The sequence below is a fragment of the Canis lupus genome, chromosome 9, assembly GCF_048164855.1.
Source record: "Canis lupus baileyi chromosome 9, mCanLup2.hap1, whole genome shotgun sequence".
Taxonomy (NCBI): domain Eukaryota; kingdom Metazoa; phylum Chordata; class Mammalia; order Carnivora; family Canidae; genus Canis; species Canis lupus.
The window spans coordinates 11635231-11655247 of NC_132846.1; positions in this window are offsets into that span (position 1 = coordinate 11635231).

Here is a 20017-nt window from a genome sequence, read left to right on the forward strand (position 1 = left end):
GCTCCTCGCGGGGCCCCTCCCCCTCGGAGGCCTTTTGTTTCTTTATTTCTTTTTCCCCGTCTTCCTACCTGATAGAAGCGCGAACTCTTCTCACTGTAGCATTCCAGGTGTTCTCTCTTTAATTCTCAGGCCGAATTCATAGATTTTCAGGAAAATTTGAAGGTTTTCTAGGTAATTTGGTGGGGACAGGTGATTTGGGGACCCTACTCTCCCGCCATCTTGCCCCTCCCTCTGGTATTAAAGAACTTATCTGAAACTAAAACTGGTCCATTAATAAGCATTTTGGAATAAAGCTGTTCAATAATTTTGAGTCACTAAACTTACTGTTACCTAGCAGATTTCTTTCCATCTTATTTCAGAGAATATGACAGGAAATAGTTAAACGTCCCAATGAAATCCAGATGCTATCTACATAAATGCCACTCCTCTTAAATGCCAGTTTAGCAACCCTGTCAAAAAAAAAGTTAATTAAACTCATCTGACATCATATGTTCTTAGAATCATGCAGCTTCCTATGTGTTCAAAAAAATCCATCTTTTTAATTAATCACTCTATAACCTTGACAAGAATTGATATTAAGCCCACCAGTAGTTGCCTCTTGCAAAGTGTTCATTGCTGCCTGAAACCAGATGTGCTTATCAATCCAGCCATGTTAGGGAGAGAATTTACTCAGAATCAAGGGAGTCCTGGATTTTCTCTGGTGACTGTTATACTGTGGACTGTTCCACTGGAAACATGTACAGGGGCATGAGCATGGTTTACTTGGTGAAGCTTTGGACCCTTGATTTCAGCTCAGGTCATGAGCTCAGGATTGTGAGATCCAGCCCCACCTGGGGCTCCACACTGGGTATGGAGCCTGCCTAAGATCCTCTCTCTCTTTCTCTCTCTCTCTGCCCCTCTCCCACTCATGCACGCAAGTATGCACTCATTCTCTCTAAACAAAACAAAACAAATAAAACAAAAACACAACAAATAAGGAAACACGTACGGATATGTGGCTTGGGTCTGCACCTCCCTCCAAATTACTGGCTACCTCTAAGGATGCCAAATCTTGGTTCTATGTGAATAAGGCAGTAGCCTAAGAATAGACACCCCTGGGAAGAAACATCTAATGCGAAAGTCTCTAATTAGAAGGTTAGGAAAAAAAAAAAAAAAGGTTAGACATCCCAGTGTCCAAGCCTAACTACCTGCTAGTAGCTTAGCCTGGCAAGGTTTGAAGAAAATCGTAGTGGTCAAACAGCACTATGTGTTTAAGAACAGAGAAGCGAAAAGCTAGTGAGCGTGACAAGAACCAGAGTTTGGTCGTCTGGTGGTAGAGCACAAATTCAATTGTGCACCTGAGAAAGAGCAGATGCTGACTAAAGCTGCTGACCTAAGAAAAGGGAATTCAACTCTGAAGCAAAGCTGGAAAGGAAGAATGGGGCAGGCATGCTTCTCAGTATTTAGAATAGATGTCTGGACATGATGGTAGATTTAGAAATTCAAATGAAAAGTGAATAAAAGGAGTAAAGAAAAAAAAAGCTGGCATTATGACTAGGAATTTCCCTGCATGTCTGGAACTTCCTTCCTCTCAATACACAGACCCTGGTGATCCTTTCCCTTACATCTCTTATTACTTTCTGAAGAAAAACTATATCAAACAGTTTGGCTCTGTGAGTGGTAAGATGAATAAATGTGCTTTTCAGCTTTAACAAAGGTATAGAGACTGTGGGAAGTGAATCATTCATTTAAAAAGTGAAGATAAGACTCTATGTGTATGTGCTCTAGAAGGGGTTCTCTGTGACTCTGGAATGACCACATTTGTTGTTGTAGATGTTAGTGTGACTTTTTTTAAGGATTTTCTTTATTTATTCATGAGAGACACAGAAAGAGAGGGAGGAGCAGAGACACAGGCAGAGGGAGAAGGAGGCTCCATGCAGGGAGCTCGACATGGGACTCGATCCCAGGACCCCCAGGATCATGACCTGAGCCAAAGGCAGACGCTCAACCCCTGAGCCATCCAGGCGCCCCTGTTAGTGTGACTTTATGAAAGAAGGTGTATCAGAGGGGCACCTGGGTGGCTCAGCAGTTGAGCATCTGCCTTCAGCTCAGGTTGTGATCCCAGGATCTGGGGATCGAGTCCCACATAGGGCTCCCTGTGAGGAGCCTGCTTCTCCCTCTGCCTATGTCTCTGCCTCTCTGTGTGTGTGTCTCTCATTAATTAATAAATAAAATCTTTTAAAAAAAGAAGAAGAAGAAGGTGTATCAGACCATAGGATGGCTCATCTTTGCCCATTTCCAGCAAACCCACTCCTCGTCTACCTTTTCTATGAAGGCTCATATAGGTCAGATAATTCCTTCCCAATTCTCCCTTGCAGCAAGTGTTTGTGTGTGTGTGTGTGTGTGTGTGTGTGCAGGTGCATGCTGTAAACTAAGACCTGGAACACTCCTCAGCATTTAAGTCATTGGACAGAGAGTACAATGAAGATGATAGATTCCTATTGCTTGCTCTGTAACACATTCAACAAGCACTCATTAGACTCTTTATAAATCGTTGCTACATGTGAAATACTATGGTAGATCGTGGGGCTGGAAGAATGAGCAAGAGAAGTCCCAGCCCCAAGGAACTCAGCTTATTCTGAACGTTGGAGCTGTGAATGTCTGGGCAGAGGCAGTAAAAGAGGTGAATTACAGGGTTCTGTGCTGGGCAGGAGGAAGGAAGTCTTCCCAAGGATGGTGACACCTAAGCTGACTTTTTTTTTTAAGATTTTAATTATTTATTTGACAGAGAATGAGAGAGAGAGCACAAGCAGGCGGGGCAGGAGGCAGAGGGAGAGGGAGAAGCAGGCTCCTCCCTGAGCAGAGAGCTCAAGGCGGGGTTCTACCCCAGGATCCTGGGATCATGACCTGAGCAAAAGGCAGACGCCTAACTGACTGAGCCACCCAGGTGCCCCTAAACCGACTCTGAAGAAAGGAATTAAAGGTCACCAGATGTTTCAAAACTTGAAAATCGAGATCAAGCTCAATTTGCTCAAGGAGTGAAATAATTTTCAGTTCTTGCTACTTACTGATTTTTCACAAACTCACTGGGATACTAATATATCCCAGTAGCTCATCACCACAGCATTCAGTTTCTGCATTACTGTTGCAGTTACTCTAACCTAAAGAAACCTGTGTTTGTCTGTGTCACTGAAGACAATTGCTGTGGTTTGGCCTTCCTATACCCCAACCTTTGGGATGGTTGTCATTGACCTCAGGTTCCTTTGCATAGGCACGGTATGAGTCACTGACAGGAAAATCATTGGCTAATGAAGAAAAAACAGAAATGTTCTATTGTTTCTTTTTTACTCCCTTGGCTCTGAAAAATTCTATAACCAGCCAGAGCTATGTTTAGACAATCATAATACATCCTACACAGAAAAGTTAGAATTGCAATTGATCAAAATGACATTTTCCTATCGTGGAAAGAAAACACAAACAGGTTAAGAACCCAACAATTTGGTTTGATAAATTATGTTGCATCAGCATGACAGAAAATTATTCAGCCTCTAAAAATGATAATTAATATGATTATGTATGGTATGTGGGAACGAAAACGCAAAATAATTTATACACATGATTTGCAGTAAAATGCATCCACTGTGAAATATTACTTGGAAATAACATGAAAAAAGCTTAAATCAGTAGTTGCAGTAGGGAAATTTCTAGTATATTTTCTTTTCAAATTTTTCTTCAAAGCTACTGTTGGGTCATCTTTTAAGTTTTAAAAGTTTTACTTTTTTTGTTTTGCTTTTTAAAGATTTTATTTATTTATTCATGAGAGACACAAAGAGAGAGAGAGAGAGAGAGAGAGAGAGAGGCAGAAACACAGGCAGAGGGAGAAGCAGGCTCCATGCAGGGAGCCTGACGTGGGACTCGACCCCAGGACCCCGGGATCACAACCTGAGCCGAAGGCAGACACTCAACCGCTGAGCCACCCAGGTGCCCCAAGTTTGATGTTTTTAAAGAGTGTTCAAATGTGGTAGGACTAGCTGCCAGATTCAGTTAAGTCCACCACCTTCCTCATACTTCATGCACTATCACAACCAACACAGCCCAAGACCACAAGAGCTGTTACATGTTACCCCCATTGAGTTCTGTGACAACAAAAATATCTTATACTTTGTGATCTAAGAAAATTGTAATATAGAATCTTTCCTTTAATACCATTATGTTTTTCTTTGCTAGACGAGGGCCATTGATTGCTTCTATCTGCTGGCATATTTTTGGCTCTCAAAGGAAGAATAACAGAATAATTAAGAGTACAGCCAGCCTTTTCTTTCTGGTTGCATTATCTTGGGCAAGTTTCTTAGCCTCTCTGCACTGCACTTTCCTGTCAGTAAAATAAGATGATAACAACTGTGATGATATTCACAAGTATCAAATTATAATTATGATAATAATTCTTGTCTGTCATAAAGATCCAATGAGATGATCCACGCCCAGTTTGACCTCGGTGCTGAATCTGTGGTAGTGGTTTGTCGTCTCCTGACTCACAGCAGGCGCAAATCTTCCTGACACCATTTATGCAATTCTGTTATTCCTAACCATTCCTCTTGGTATATGCCCTTCTTTCCATCTCTTATTCATATACCTTTAAAATTTGAGTTTAGGGGCATCTGGGTGGCTCAGTCAGTTGGGCGCCTTACTGTGGCTGGGGTTGTGATCCTGGGGCCCCAGGACTGAGCCCCGTATCAGGCTCCCTGCTTCACAGGGAACCTGCTTCTCCCTCTCCCTCTGCCTGCTGCTCCCCCTGCTTGTGCTCTCTGTCTCACTCTCTGTCAAATAAATAAATAAATTTTTTTTTATCTAAGTTTATCAGAGAGCTTTCTAGAAATACTACCTTCCTTTTTTCCTCCTTTTGTAAAAAGATTTTATTTTTTTATTTATTCATGAGAGACACAGACTGAGAGAAAGAGAGAGAGGCAGAGACACAGGCAGAGGGAGAAGCAGGCTCCATGCAGGGAGCCCAAAGCGGGACTCAATCCTGGGTCTCCAGGATCACACCCTGGGCTGAAGGCAGCGCTAAACCGCTAAGCCACCTGGGCTGCCCTTTTCCTCCTTTTTTAACTGGATCATTTGTGACCAGAAAGTGAGAACTGTGTTGTGTAAAGAGCCCTGTCCTGCTGGAACCACATTTTCTTTGAAGAGACTCATGTCACAGAGTCAAGCACATCTTTTGTATGAACCTTTCCAAACCTGTACTCCACATGCTGAGATTCATATGGAATGATTCCAGCCTTCTTCCTCTCTGGCTATCCTTAGCTGAAGTGAAACTGTATTATTTTTTTAGTTCTGAGTAAAAAGAAAAAGACACACATTATGTACTAAAGAGTATAAAAATAAAAAGTAAGTCACACCTTCTTCTTCCAAAAGTAAACATTATTATGCATTTTGTGTATCCTTTGGAAATACTCTATGCATTTTCAAGCACATTTACATTGCATACATTAGTATATATCACATTTTTTATATCACATTTTTAACCCAAATTGGATCAGATACATGTTGTCCTACAAATGGCTTTTTACTTAGCAATATACTTTGGAAATTGTTCATATCAGCACAAATAACATCTTATTTTTTTGTTCACAGCTGTATAATTTGTATAATTTTCCATTGTATGGATGAATCCTAATTTTTTTACCAGTCCCACATTGATGTTCATGAGATATTTATATTATGTTATTACAAATGTGCTGTGATAAATATCCTTAACCTCATATATACATATTTTATACAGCATATAAATAACCATAGTGCATAAATAATTTTATGTACTCTTTTCCACATATACATTTTGAAAATCTTAGGAAATTATTTTCAGTTCTGTTTTTATAGATAAAGTAAGCAAATGTCATCTTCAATAATTCAGATGTCATAAGAAAGTGTCATTTTGATTAATGATGATTCTAACCTTTGTAGGCATAGGATATATTAGAGCTTTCTAAACAAAGCTTCTGGCAGATTACAGAATTCTGCAGAGCCAATGAAATAAGGGAAAAAATGATATAAACATTTCTTCTTAACAAATTATTTCTGTCAATGACAAGTCCTATATTCGCAGTTATCAAGAGAGAAACTTAAGGTCAATGTCTCTGTTATGGCAAATGTACAAGTAATATCAGCTAAATTCCTAGAAACAAAAGCTGATTCAAAGAATAGATGCATTAGGGACACCTGGGTGGCTCAGTGGTTGAGCATCTGCCTTTGGCTCAGGGCATGATCCTGGGGTTGGGATTGAGTCCCACATTGGGACTTGCTGGGAGCCTGCTTCTCCCTCTATCTGTGTCTCTGCTTCTCTGTGTCTATCATGAATAAATAAATAAAATCTTAAAAAAAAAAGAATGCACGCATTAATTGAAAAAAAAAAATAGTCAAACTGTGCTCCAAAGAGGTTACACATAGTACCTGTCTTCCTCAAGTTTCTCATTACTTGTCCATTAACAAAAAATTTTATCTTATGGTCAAATTTTGACCTAAAGCATGAATTTTTCTATTTGTATCCTTAACATTCTGAGAGGTAAGTAAAACATTGTTCCCTGCTCGGCTTTAATCCAAATAGGTCCTTAAGGAAAGTACTGTTTCATTAGTATCCTTTCACCAACAGTCTCTAAGAATGGATGGTCAGATCCTAGATGGACACCAGTGGATAACTGGAAGACCTAGGAATTTAAAATAAGGATAACCCTAACTGAGCAGTGTCATAGTTCATTCTTCTAATGATAAATTAGCTTTACCATTTGGATCTGATATGTTTAGTACCTTTAGTCTGTAACGCCAGTTAATAAATATAAAAATGAAATTCCAGATTTGTCACCAGCTTAGCTACCCTTCAACAGCTTAAGAGACAGAAAGGGACCTTCTAAGGCAGAAAAGCAAAGGCTTCGTTGGCTTTTTCTGTACTAGAGATCTTATATTCCGTAGCACTTCAGGGATGAAGGGCTGCTACCAACAGAACTTCTCTCACTTATTCCTTTTTCAAGATGGTGTCACTGTGTTTATCAAAGACAGGCCCAGGTGTTTGCTGCACTGGATCCAGCCCTTATGCAGAGTCCCATGTGAGAGGCTATACTATTCATTCACTAACCCAAGAAAAATGTGTCAGTACCCAGAGAAAGACAAATATCATATGATTTCACTCATATGTTAAATTTGAGAAACAAAACAGATGAACATAGGAGAAAGGAAGGGAAAATAAAATAAGATAAAAACAGTGAGAGAAGCAAATCAGAAGAGACCCTTAGCTATAGAAAACAAACTAAGGGTTGCTGGAGTGGAGGTGGGCAGGGGATGGGCTAAATGGGTGATGGGCATTAAGTAGGGCACTTGTTGGGATGAGCACTGGGTATTATATGTAAGCGATGAATCACTAAATTCTACTCCTGAACCCAATACTATACTATGTTAACTAGAATTTAAATTTAAAAAAATAAACAGACACCTGGGTCTCATGGCAACCTGCAAGGTTCTGAGTGGGCCAAATGAGGTATTAAAATTTTTAAATGAAAAGTCTACATGTTAATAAAGTAATCAAGGGCACCTGGGTGGCTCAGTCGATTAAATATCTGTCTTTAGCTCAGATCATGATCCAGGGTCCTGGGATCAAGCCCCACATTGGGCTCCTGCTCAGCAGAGAGCCTGCTTCTCCCTCTCCCTCTGCTGTTCCCCCTGCTTGTGTTTGTTCTCTCTCTGTCAAATAAATAAAATCTTTAAAAGAATAATTAGGCGATCAGATAAGGGTTTACTGAAAAGATAACAGAGTAAAGACACACCTGAAGTTGGTGAAAGTTGGTGGTAATACAGGGTAAGAGTGCTCCAGAAAGAGGGCCAAGGAACCAGACAGCTGGCCTGTAGGGTTCAAGAGCCTGCTATCAACAGAGCAAGTGGTCAGAAAACAGTGGATGGAAAGAACAGTATGAGAGGACAGGTCATTGTCCTGAATGAGAGGGAAAGCAAGTGGATGGTTCTGGGAAGAAGAGCAGCACAGTCTGCCTTATGTTTATTACTGTTATTCTGGCTGCTGTGTTGATATTAGACCATAGCAGTATCAGAATACGGATGGTATTCTGCTAAACCACTCAGATGCCAATGTGAAATTCCTCTGTCCATGTCATTGATTCATACTAGACTATGAAATGGAACTCATGGATTCAAGGAGTTTTCTCAGATTTATTTTTTTTTCTTTTTTTAGTAGAGAGAGAGAGAGAGAGAGAGAGAGAGAGAGAGAGAGGCAGAGACACAGGCAGAGGGAGAAGCAGGCTCCATGCACCGGGAGCCTGACGTGGGATTCGATCCCGGGTCTCCAGGATCGCGCCCTGGGCCAAAGGCAGGCGCCAAACCACTGCGCCGCCAGGGATCCCCCCTTTTCTCAGATTTATAAGAAATATTTTGATAGAAGTTTTCTCAGCCCAGGGACATCTCGGTGGCTCAGTGGTTGAGCATCTGCCTTCAGCTCAGGGCATGATTCCCGAGTCCCAGGATCAAGTCCCACATCGGGCTCCCTGCATAGATCCCGCTTCTCCTTCTGTCTATGTCTCTGCCTCTCTCTCTGTGTGTGTCTTTCATGAATAAATAAAAAAAATCTTTAAAAAAAAAGAGTTTTCTCAGCCCAGAAAACTACAAAATGAGTATTTGACCTCTATGCATAAACTCCTCCCATGAAACTTTGCTTAAAAATTTTAGATCATCAATATTCAAATTCTATAGAAGGAGAATAGCTCCAAGAAGTTACAATGGGAAAATGTGCCTTTGGAAAACTATGTTTTTTCGATCCCCAGAAGCATTTTTTGAACAGTGTTTTTGCTTTTCATAATGTAATTGTGCCTCTTGCATTTGACAGTTGGTGTCATATATGAGCTGTAAGCATTTGATGGAATGGTGGAAAATAAAGAAATAAAGAGATGAGATGGTGTTTTCCTCTGAGACTGGTGCCTTAAATTTTAAAAAGGAAAATGATAACTGATAATTTAGTTGAAGACCCTCCAAAATGTTGATTTTCACAAGTAGTTATTCTTCAAGATTGATGGCATCTTTAAACTATTAAAAATAAGGAACGTAAAAGGTAGCTTACAGCAAGATTCTAGCAACTAGAAATTTCTACCACTTACTACCTCTAGAAATTCAAAGTACAATGATAATTCATGCTCACAATGGTTCATGTGAGGAACTGCAATCCCAAAACACCTTCTGAGTCCCCCAGGAAAAATTGTGTTCAATATAGCACTTTGAATAATGTAATTAATTTTAAAGACTTTAGATTCTCCACCTGTGTGTGGCATGTTTGATAATACACTATTAATCAGAATATTTCATTATTCATAACTGCCTAGTCTCCCCCATCTGTGTTGGTTAGCTGTATAAAATTTCAAAAACAGAATTTCTAGACTCAAGGTGTAAACCTAGTCTCTGAATATTTGTAGTAAAAGCTTCCTGAAACTGATCATTCTAGAGGCAATTGCTGAATTTTCATAAAGAATTCGAGAGCTTACCTACTCTAATTCAACAAACATAGTACATCTGAGAAAACCAATACCAAAAAATGTTAAGACGTGTAACTTGTGGTTGATGCCCAAACAGAGCAGATTTGACAAACTAAAAAAGAGCTGAGAAGTTATCTAGGACCCCTTGAGTTCTGGAAGGATTGTAAGTCGTTCATGCTCAGGATGAGACCCTGCAAGTCTATTCTGAGCAGCAACACCACAGGAAGAACAACGATGGGACAAGAACAGTTCCCTGAAGAGATTTTGATAAAGAAAAGATTTACAAAGTTCTGGTAGAATTTAGAGAAAACATGTGATTTATTGTGCTGCCTTGGGCTGGCCAATAGGGAGACCCCACCACTGGTTCTACTGGGGCTGGGGAGGAAGCAATTTCCAGCATCTGTAAAGAGCTACAGTAGGAAGGACCTCCTGGCAGGAGCTGTGGCCTCTGGATGAGCTATGAATGCAGCCAGTCCATGGCAACCCCTTCTTTGCTTTGATCCCCTGCTGGTGCTTTTCTTTGGCGAAACGCAGGGAGAAAGCAGAGTGTTAGGGAGCCAGTTGACTGTATGGACAGTCGGCTTCTTGAAGCACAGAAAAGTGTGGAGGGTATACGCCTGGAGGGACAAACAGTTGATATCCACCATATAAATAATTAAAAACTGATTATGGGGATGCCTGGGTGGCTCAGTGGTTGAGCGTCTGCCTTCAGCTCAGGGCATGGTCCCAAGGTTCTGGGATGGAGTCCTGCATGGGGCTCCCCGCAGAGAGCCTGCTTCTCCCTCTGCCTGTGTCTCTCATGAATAAATAAATAAAATTTTTAAAACTTAAAAAAAAAAGAACTGGTTATGTCAGAAGAGTAAACCAGCTTTTATTCCTAATAACTTTTAAACTATCACTGGACGAGATTACTTGAATTACCTGTAAATAAATAAGTAATACCCCAGGCAAGTTTTTCTCAATGTTTCCTTTATCTTTGTGTACTTTGGAGAACAGAGAATGAGAAAAGACTTAATTTCTACTACGTGATTATTGTGGAACAAAGTTGGGGTACCACTGCCTCTCAGTAATAGGAAATGGTATAAGAGGGTTATTATTATTGTTCAATCAGACCAAATTGCAGCCTCGAGTGTTTTTACTACTTGTAATTGCCACATGTTCAAAAAGCACAGCAAAGTTAAAACAGTAAGAGAATTGGAATTTGAGTGATAGTAGCAAGATCATTGGCTGCCTGCAAAATTCATTCTTCCCTTATTCCATAGTAATGACATTATAGTGAGTTACCTGATGAATAAGAGTGATTGCCACTTCGGGACTGGAGCTTTTTTGGAGAACAGCAATTCTTCCTCCATTCTCTTTTTTCCTGGCTGAATGCAGATGATAACAAGACCACGGGGAAGCCACAGAATGGGAGGAACTTTGATTCCTGAATCAATGCACAGAGAAAAGCTGCCTGCTGACCTGAACACCTGTTCTGAACAATTATATAAACAAGATATAAACTTCTGTTGTATGCAAGCCACTCTGTTTGCATCTATTCGATTCAGTAGTGTACTCAGCCTATCCAAACTGATACAGATGCCAAACACTGTGATTATTTTTTATATCTTTAAAGCTCCTATGTAGTAATCAGGGTAGGCACCTATTTTGTAGGTAAAACGGTGGGCATAGTGAGAGTCATTAAGTCTTTCAACAAATACTTATTGACCATGAGGAAAATTTGTTGCAAACAATTTATGGAATCATTATTCTGAGAGAGCATTCATTCATTCATTCATTTTATAAATACTTACTTAGGGCTTTCAGTGTATCTTCCAGAGACTCACAGTGTAGGATAATAGATACTAAATTTTACAAGCTTATGACATAAATTGCTATGGTGTTTAGTACTCAGGAGAATAAATAGTATTATGACAGCATGTAATAGGCGAATTTGACCTAGTCAGTTAAGTAAGAGAAGGTATTTCTGTAGAAGTGATGGCTAAGCTAAAGTATGAAAGAACCTTATTATTTAGACTGGTGAAAAAGAGGAGGCAACTTTCCTAATGGGGAGGACAGTCTGTACAAAGGCCCTGAGTCCAACGGAAGAGGACCTGGGGAATGGGGGGCAGGACCAGGAGGGAGGTCCCCGTGACTGGAGCTGAGAAAGCGGCCCCAGGTGTTTAGGACTAACACAAAGAGAGTTTGACATTTAAATTCACAGTCAAGGGAGCACCTGGGTGGCTCAGTGGTTGAGCATCTGCCTTAGCGTCAGGTCGTGATCCTGGGGTCCTGGGATCAGTCCCACATCCGCCTCCTTGCAGGGAGCCTGCTTCTCCCTCTGCCTGTGTCTCTGCCTCTCTCTGTGCGTCTCTCATGAATAAATAAATAAAATATTTTTAAAATAAATACATAAAAAAATAATAAAATCTCTTCAAATTACTTCTATGTTTTCTGCTGGAAACATGATTTCTCTAAGTGGTTCCACAGAATCCTAATGCTAATGCTAAAACATACATTAGGAAAAAAAAATTTCTTAGTTCCCCTATAAAAAGGGTTTTGGAAACACTGGATGACAACAAATAGGCATTTATACACCATATGCTGCATTTCCCAGATACTTTTGATCATAGACCTTCCCCCTTATTTTAAAAGTATCTAGGGAAACTGGTATTTCACAGGATACACTTAAGATTTCAGTTTAGGGACACCTGGGTGGCTCAATCAGTTAAGCATCTGCCTTTGGCTCAGGTCATGATCCCAGAGTCCTGGGGTCAAGCCCCAAGTCAGGTTCCCTGCTCATTGGGGATTCTGCTTCTCCTCTTTCCCTGCTCATGCTCTCTCTCAAATTAATAAAATCTTTAAAAAAAAAAACAAACAAACCTACTAACACTAAAGTGCTTTTTACCGCAAATAAAAGAAAGAAAATTCCAGTTTATGCCAACAGAAACAAGAGAAGAAAGTCACATATAACTCTATACAATTTCAAAGAATGCTCAAATTGTTTATATTTTGGCTTTAAATCATGGCCAGTCACTTGTTTAATGATGGCATGCCACACACATTGTTTTTCTCTCCCAGACATGCACGTACCCTCTGCACCAGGCCTAAGTCCATGGCTAAGACGCTAGGACCCACACCCACCTTTCTGACTTCAAAGTCAACATGAAGGTCACTAGAGATAACCCACCAAGCAAGCTTGCCATCAGAGATAGGCATACTTGAAACACTATTTGTTTTTCATTTAAAAAGGGTTTTGGGGGGACACCTGGGTAGCTCAGCAGTTGGGCACCCGCCTTCAGCCCAGGGCGTGATCCTGGAGTTCCAGGATTGAGTCCCGCATCGGGCTCCCTGCATGGAGCTTGCTCCTCTCTCTGCCTGTGTCTCTGCCTCTCTCTGTGTATGTCTCTCATGAATAAATAAATGTAAAAATCTTTTTAAAAATAAATAAATAAAAATATTTTTTTACTTGGAAGCAACTTAAAAGTTTTAAAAAATACAAAAACAAAATAGTACAAAGAACATCCATTTACCTTTTATCAGTTTACCTATTTTTAACATTTTACTTCATTTGTTTTATTATTTGTGCATATTCTCTCTCCTATATTCATAATTTTCCTGAACCATTTGAGAGTAAATTACATACATTACGGCGCTTTATCCATATGTACTTTAGCATGTATTCCCCAGGAACAAGAATATTCTCTTGTGTAGCCACAGGACAGTGATCAAGGTTGTAAATTTACATTGATATAATACAGTGTCCATCCATAATTCAGTTTTGTTAGCTGATCTAGTAATAACCCTTTATAGCATTTTTCCCCTTCCAGTGAAGGTTTTCTCTAATATGGGACTCAGGCTGGGATCAGTGGTTGCTCCTAGTTGTCATGTCTCTCAACTTTCTTTTTTTTTTTTTTAAGATTTTATTTATTCATTTGAGAGAGAGAGAGAGTGAACAAGAGAGAGAGCATGAGCCAGGGGAGGGGTAAGGGAAAGGGAGAAGCAGACTCCCCACTGACCAAGGAAGTGGATGTGGGGCTCCATCCAGGACCCTAAGATCATGACACCTGAGCCAAAGGCAGATGCTTAACCAACTGAGCCACCCAGGTGTCCCTCAACTTTCTTTAATGTGAAATATTTCCATAGTATGTGCTTAATAAACATTTTTGAACAAATTGAAAAGTGTTGACTGAATGAATAATTGTTTCTCTGGTAATCTATTTCACTATTAATCCTGTTATAAAGTTTTTAACATCAACTGAATACTCTTCTGTATGGAAAATCCCTGAAAGATACTAAAGGCTACCAATTCTGGGCAGAAGCACATTAAAAAAAAAATTCTTGGCTTTTCCTTGTATTTCTTTATAATTTTCAGAGAAGAAAACTGTATAAGCAATATATATCAATTTCACAGACCTTCAGGGTTAGAACAATTCCTCCCTTGGATAGATTGCAAATTTCTCCATGGGCTCAGCAAGCCAAGTAAGTGAGTGAAGCATGGTATTTTGATGGAAGGCCCAATATTACAAGCCGCCTTGACAGATAGCTGGTGATGTAAGGAAGGCCTCACATGGCCTAACCAAAGTTCTCTCCTCATTATTCCCATGAATAAGGTCCCTGAGCCAAACAACCCTCCTTATCATGGAGACCAGATTACAGCACCTGCTTATCCCCAAGGAGCAAACTTTGGTTTCCTGCATAGAATTATTCAAACATGTCAGCCACATCTTTCTGTGGGAACCAGGGGTCACATCATCCTTCTGATACTACATGGCCTGCTTCCCAAAGCACCTGCTTGTTCACCCTATGTCTGAGTATAACCCTCACGGTGCCCTACAGCATGTGTGTCCCCCTCCCCCTGGGCTGTATTTGTGACTAATAAACTGTTATGAAATCAGAGAGTGAGACAAACCATAAGAGATTCTTTTTTTCTAAAGCATTTATTTATTTATTTATTTATTTATTTATTTATTTGAGAAAGAAGGAAAGCACAGAGGGAGAGTGAGAAGGAAAAGGAGACCTCACTGAGCACAGAGCCCAACATGGGGCTCCACTCCAGGACCCTGATATCATGACCTGAGCCGAAGGCAGACACTTAACTGGCTGAGCCACCTAGACACCTGCATATGAGATTCTTAACTATAGGGCAGCCCAGGTGGCTCAGCGGTTTAGCGCCACCTTTGGCCCAGGGCTGATCCTAGAGACCCAGGATCGAGTCCCACGTTGGGCTCCCTGCATGGAGCCTGCTTCTCCCTCTGCCTGTGTCTCTGCCTCTCTCTGTGTGACTCTCATGAATAAATAAATAAATCCTTTTTAAAAAAAGAGAGATTCTTAACTATAAGAAACAAACTGAGGGTTTCTGGATGGGAGGTGGGTGAGGGGATGGGGTAACTAGAAGATGGGAATTAAAGAGGGCACGTGATGTAATGAGCACTGGGCATTATATGCAATTGATGAATCACTGAACTCTACCACTGAAACTAATAATACACTATATGTTAATTAATTGAAGTTAAATAAAGATTTATAAATAAATAAACTGTTATTCATCTCATCTGTCCAGTGTCAGGTGTTTGACCATCCCTGTAACCCTAGGACAAGAATCCTTTCCTTACTAATGGGGTGAATAGGAGGCAATTAAAGCAGGTATGGATCTAGTAGGGGAAACACAGCTGCCAGAGGAAGAACTGTAGCAATACCTAGCCTTAGTGTCTTCCAGCTAGGAAGTGGTGGGGACACAGAGGACCAGACAGGACTTGCCCCAACTCAAGTAGGCAGCTGCTATGCCTCACCAGTCTATTGTTGACAGGCAGAAATGAGAACACAAAATCACCACATTTTCAAGTTTTTACAAGACACTGGAAATCTGGATTTTATGGCCAAATCTCCCACTTCTTAAAGGTCTTTCTTTCTTTTCACTCAAACAAAACCCATCTGGAGTGGTTTTGTGGTTTTGTGATGTGCTAGTTTGTAACCTCTATCCTGGAACCTTAAGTCCAGTCCCTAGTATACCACTCTCTCTGATCCCGACACTTACACAACATTCTGCCCTTATGTCTTTTAATATCATGCACTTTCCTCCTAACACATTCTATTAACATTGCTGAATCAAAGAATGTTTACCATTCACTTAAAATTCAAAATTTTAGCCATATTTGTTTATGATTCTCTATTGTATATTAAGGCATTCTAATGTTCCTCCCAGCATTGATTAACCACACTGAATTTTATTCTGGCCACATTTCACTCCCCTTCAATTCCAGGTACATGCTGGATTCCAAAAATATCCTTTCAGGTACTTCCTAATCACACTCAGCTTGCACTGTTCTCCTCATTACATCATTCCAAACATGAATAAAAATAGCAAAGGTCACAGCTTAAAAATAAGACCTCTAAAAAAATAAAAATAAAAGGCCTCTAAAAAACTTGTTATGTTCCTCCCATATTGACATGACACAAAAAATAATATTCTTATTTACTTCCAGGAAATATAATAGAACATTTTCCCCCAGGATGTCACTTTTCAAAGACTGATAAATAGTAGTTTCAGAAGAAGCAATAGAATTACTATGGGGACAAACGACACTACTCTTTAACCATGCCACAACATTTTAATATGCTTGTTGAGTTGAAAATTGTATTTAAGGGAAACATTTTTAAGGTATATACATCCATTTGTTCATTTAATAAACTTCATTGAGCATCTACTATGTGCTGTCACTATTTGAGACAGTAGGAATATATTAGTGAAAAAAAACAATAAAATTCCCACTCTCATTAAGTTCACATTCCATAATACTTGGCAAAATACAAAATCAACTATACTTGTTAATTATGGCCAGGTAAAAATAGGTAAGCTGATGGACAAAATCAGAAGTGACTCAATAAAAACTAAAATAGTTGGTACTTATGTTAGGGAAGTTACAGGTTGTTTCTTTTACTATTGAATATAAAATCCATGAGCTCATAATGAACTAAAATAAATTATAAAAAAATAAACAACTCCTTGCAAAAGTCACTAATGTAGCAACTCATTAATCTGGAAATTCTAAAGAAATAGAATGATCATTGTTTTAGTGCATTCAGGCTGCTATAACAAAACACCCTACGCCAGATAATTATAAATAGCATAAATTTATTTCTCATACTTCTCAAGACTAGAAGACCAATGAGGAATACAAACCATCAACAAAATGAAAAAACAATCTTCTGAATGGGAGAAGATAATCTGCAAATGATATATTCAATAAGGGATTAATATCCAAAATATATAGAATTTATACAACTCAATACACACAAAACCCCACAATCCAATTTAAAAAATGGGCAGAGGACCTGACTAGACATTTTTCCCAAAGAAGACATAGATGGCCAACAGATGCATGAAAAGATGCTCAACATCACTAATTATCAGGGAAATGCAAATCTAAACCACAATAAAATATCATCATACACCTGTCAGAATGACTAAAACCAAAAAGACAAGAAATAGCAAGCATTGGTGAGGATGTAGAGAAAACAGAATCCTCATGCACTCCTGGTGGGAATGTAAATTGGTGCAGCCACTGTGGAAAACAGTATGGAGTTTCCTCAAAAAATTAAAAATAGAAATACCATTCAGGGAGCCTGGATGGCTCAGTTGGTTGAGCATCTGATTCTTGGTTTCAGCTGAGGTTGTGATCTCAGGGCTGTGGGATCAAGCCCTGTGTGGGGCTCTGCACTCAGCATAGAATCTGCTGGAGATTCTCTCTCTCCCCCTGCTCCTCCCCCTACTTGTGCTCTCTCTTTAAATAACTAAAATCTTAAAAAACAAAAAACAAAACAAAACAAAAACATTCAATTCAGTACTTCTACTTGTAAATATTTACCCAAAGAAAATGAAAACACTAAATAAAAAAAAAATCTATGCATCTCTATTTTATTATAGCATTATTTACAATAGCCAAGATATGGAAGTAACCCAAGTGTCCGTCAATAAGTGAATGGATAAAGAAGATATATACAGATATAGATAGATATAGATATAGGTATAGATCTAGATATAATGAAATGTTACTCAGACATAAAAGAGTGAGATCTTGCCAATTTGTGACAACATGGAAGGACCTAGAAGGTATAATCCTAAGTGAAATAAGTCAGACAGAGGAAGACAAATGATTGCACTTATATGTGGATTCTAAAAACCAAACCAAACAAACAAAATGCAGAAACAGAACCATAAATACAGGAAACAAACAGTTGCTAAGGGGGAGAGGGGTGGAAAAATGGGCATCGGTGAAGGGACCTGAGAGATAGAGGCTCCAGTTATGGAATGAGTAAGTCATGGGGATAAAAGATAGAGCACAGGAATATAGTCAATAGTATTAAAATAGCATGGTATGGTGATGGACGATAGCTATACTTGTGGTGAACATAGCATAACATGTAAACTTGTCAAATCACTATGTTGTACACCTGAAACTAATTTAACATTGTGTGTCAACTATACTTCAATTTAAAAAAAGTAATTGATAGGGTCAAAGGAAATCATTTACAACTGACAAACCAGCTAGTAAAAAGTAAGAAAAAGGGGGTTAGGGCACTATTAAAGAGATAAATACAAAGATACTCACAAGAAAAACAATACATGTCTTCCTAAATACCAAATAAAAATATTTAAAAGCAAGGAAGACACACTACATAGAGAAACATAGTAAGTATTACATCCAGTAATTATAACACAAGATAATGTGACAGAAATGAGAGATACAGATCATAAGATATAGATATCAATAATAATATATCATAGACAGATATCAATATCAATAAATCATACCAATAAGTGTTAATGGACTTAGCTTTCCCATTACATGAAAAAGATTTTCAAATTGGCTCATAAATCAAAACAACTCTATGCTGTATACAAGAGACAATTCTAAAACATGGTCATTTTTAAAAGGCTAAAATAAAGGAACACCCAAAAGTATACTAGGCAAATAGAAATCATAACAAAGCAGGGATTGTTATCTTTTTTTTAATTTTTTAAAAATTTTTATTTATTTATGATAGTCAGAGAGAGAGAGAGAGGCAGAGACATAGGCAGAGGGAGAAGCAGGCTCCATGCACCGGGAGCCCGACGTGGGATTCGATTCCGGGTCTCCAGGAACACGCCCCGGGCAAAAGGCAGGCACTAAACCGCTGTGCCACACAGGGATCCCAGGGATTGTTATCTTGATCAGAGTAACAACATTCAGATTAAAAGGCATTAAGTAAGACAAAGGATGACACTTCATGACACTAAAAGCTACAACTTATAAAGAACATAAACTTGTACCAAAGAAGCCAGTAACCACTTATATGAAGTTAGAAACTGCAAGAAATAGAGTAAAAAAAATAGATCCCTAAATAGGATACTTTAATGTCTCACTCTCAATACAGCCAAGACAAGCCAATGAAAAATAAGTAAGGACAGAGAACATCTAAATAACATAATCCATAAGGTCAATCATATAGACAATTCTTGGAATACTATACCCTGATAATAAAGAATATACTTTCCCCTTAAGTATATGTGGAGCATTCACAGATATTAATTACATTTTAGGTCACAAGGAAAGCATAAAGTACCATAAAATAGAAATGCCACAGGGATACCTGAGGGGCTCAGTTGGTTAAGCATCTGCCTTTAGCTCAGGTCCCAGGATTGAGCCCTGCATCAGGCTTCCTGCCCAGTGGGTAGTCTATTTCTCCCTCTCCCCCTGCCCCTCCTGCTGCTCATGCTCTCTCTCTCAAATAAATAAAATAAAATCTCTAGAAAGAAAGAAAGAAAGAAAGAACTACAAACAGCACTGTTGCATCACAATGCAATAAAATTAGAAATTTTAAAATGAAATCGTAAAGTAGAAAGCCACTTCTGAATATTAAAAAGTCTTCTATTATACAAATCTTGAGTGAAATAAGAAACAGACATAATTTAAGACTATCTGAAAAATTATGATGATGAAAACACTGCCTAACAAAGTATATGGGTATGTTTAAAACAGTGATTAAGGAAAATTTGTAGCCTTTGCTGTAAGCTGAAAATAATGGTCTCCTAAAGATATGTTTACTTCCTATTGCTAATATTGCCTATATGGCAAAAGAGATTATTTAATTAAGGATCTTGAGAGAAGAAGTTTATCCTGGATTATCCAGAGATGCCCCAAATAACATCACATACATGTTTATGAGAGAGCAACATAGGGAGACAGACAGACACAGAAAAGGTGATGTGAAGACAGAGGCAGAGACTGCAGTATGTAACCATAAGCCAAGGAATACCAGCCATCACTAGAAACCAGAAGAGGCACAGAATAGATTCTCCCCTAGAGCCTCATAGGGAGTACAGTCCTGCCTACATCTTAATTTGGGGCTTCTGGCACTTAGAACTCAGAGTGAATTTCTGCAGTTGTGAGCTACTAACACTGTGGTAATTTATTACATTAACCCTACAGCCTTAAAGACCAATATTAGCAACAATTTTAAAATAAAAATAAATGAATTAAATTTCCATTCAAAAA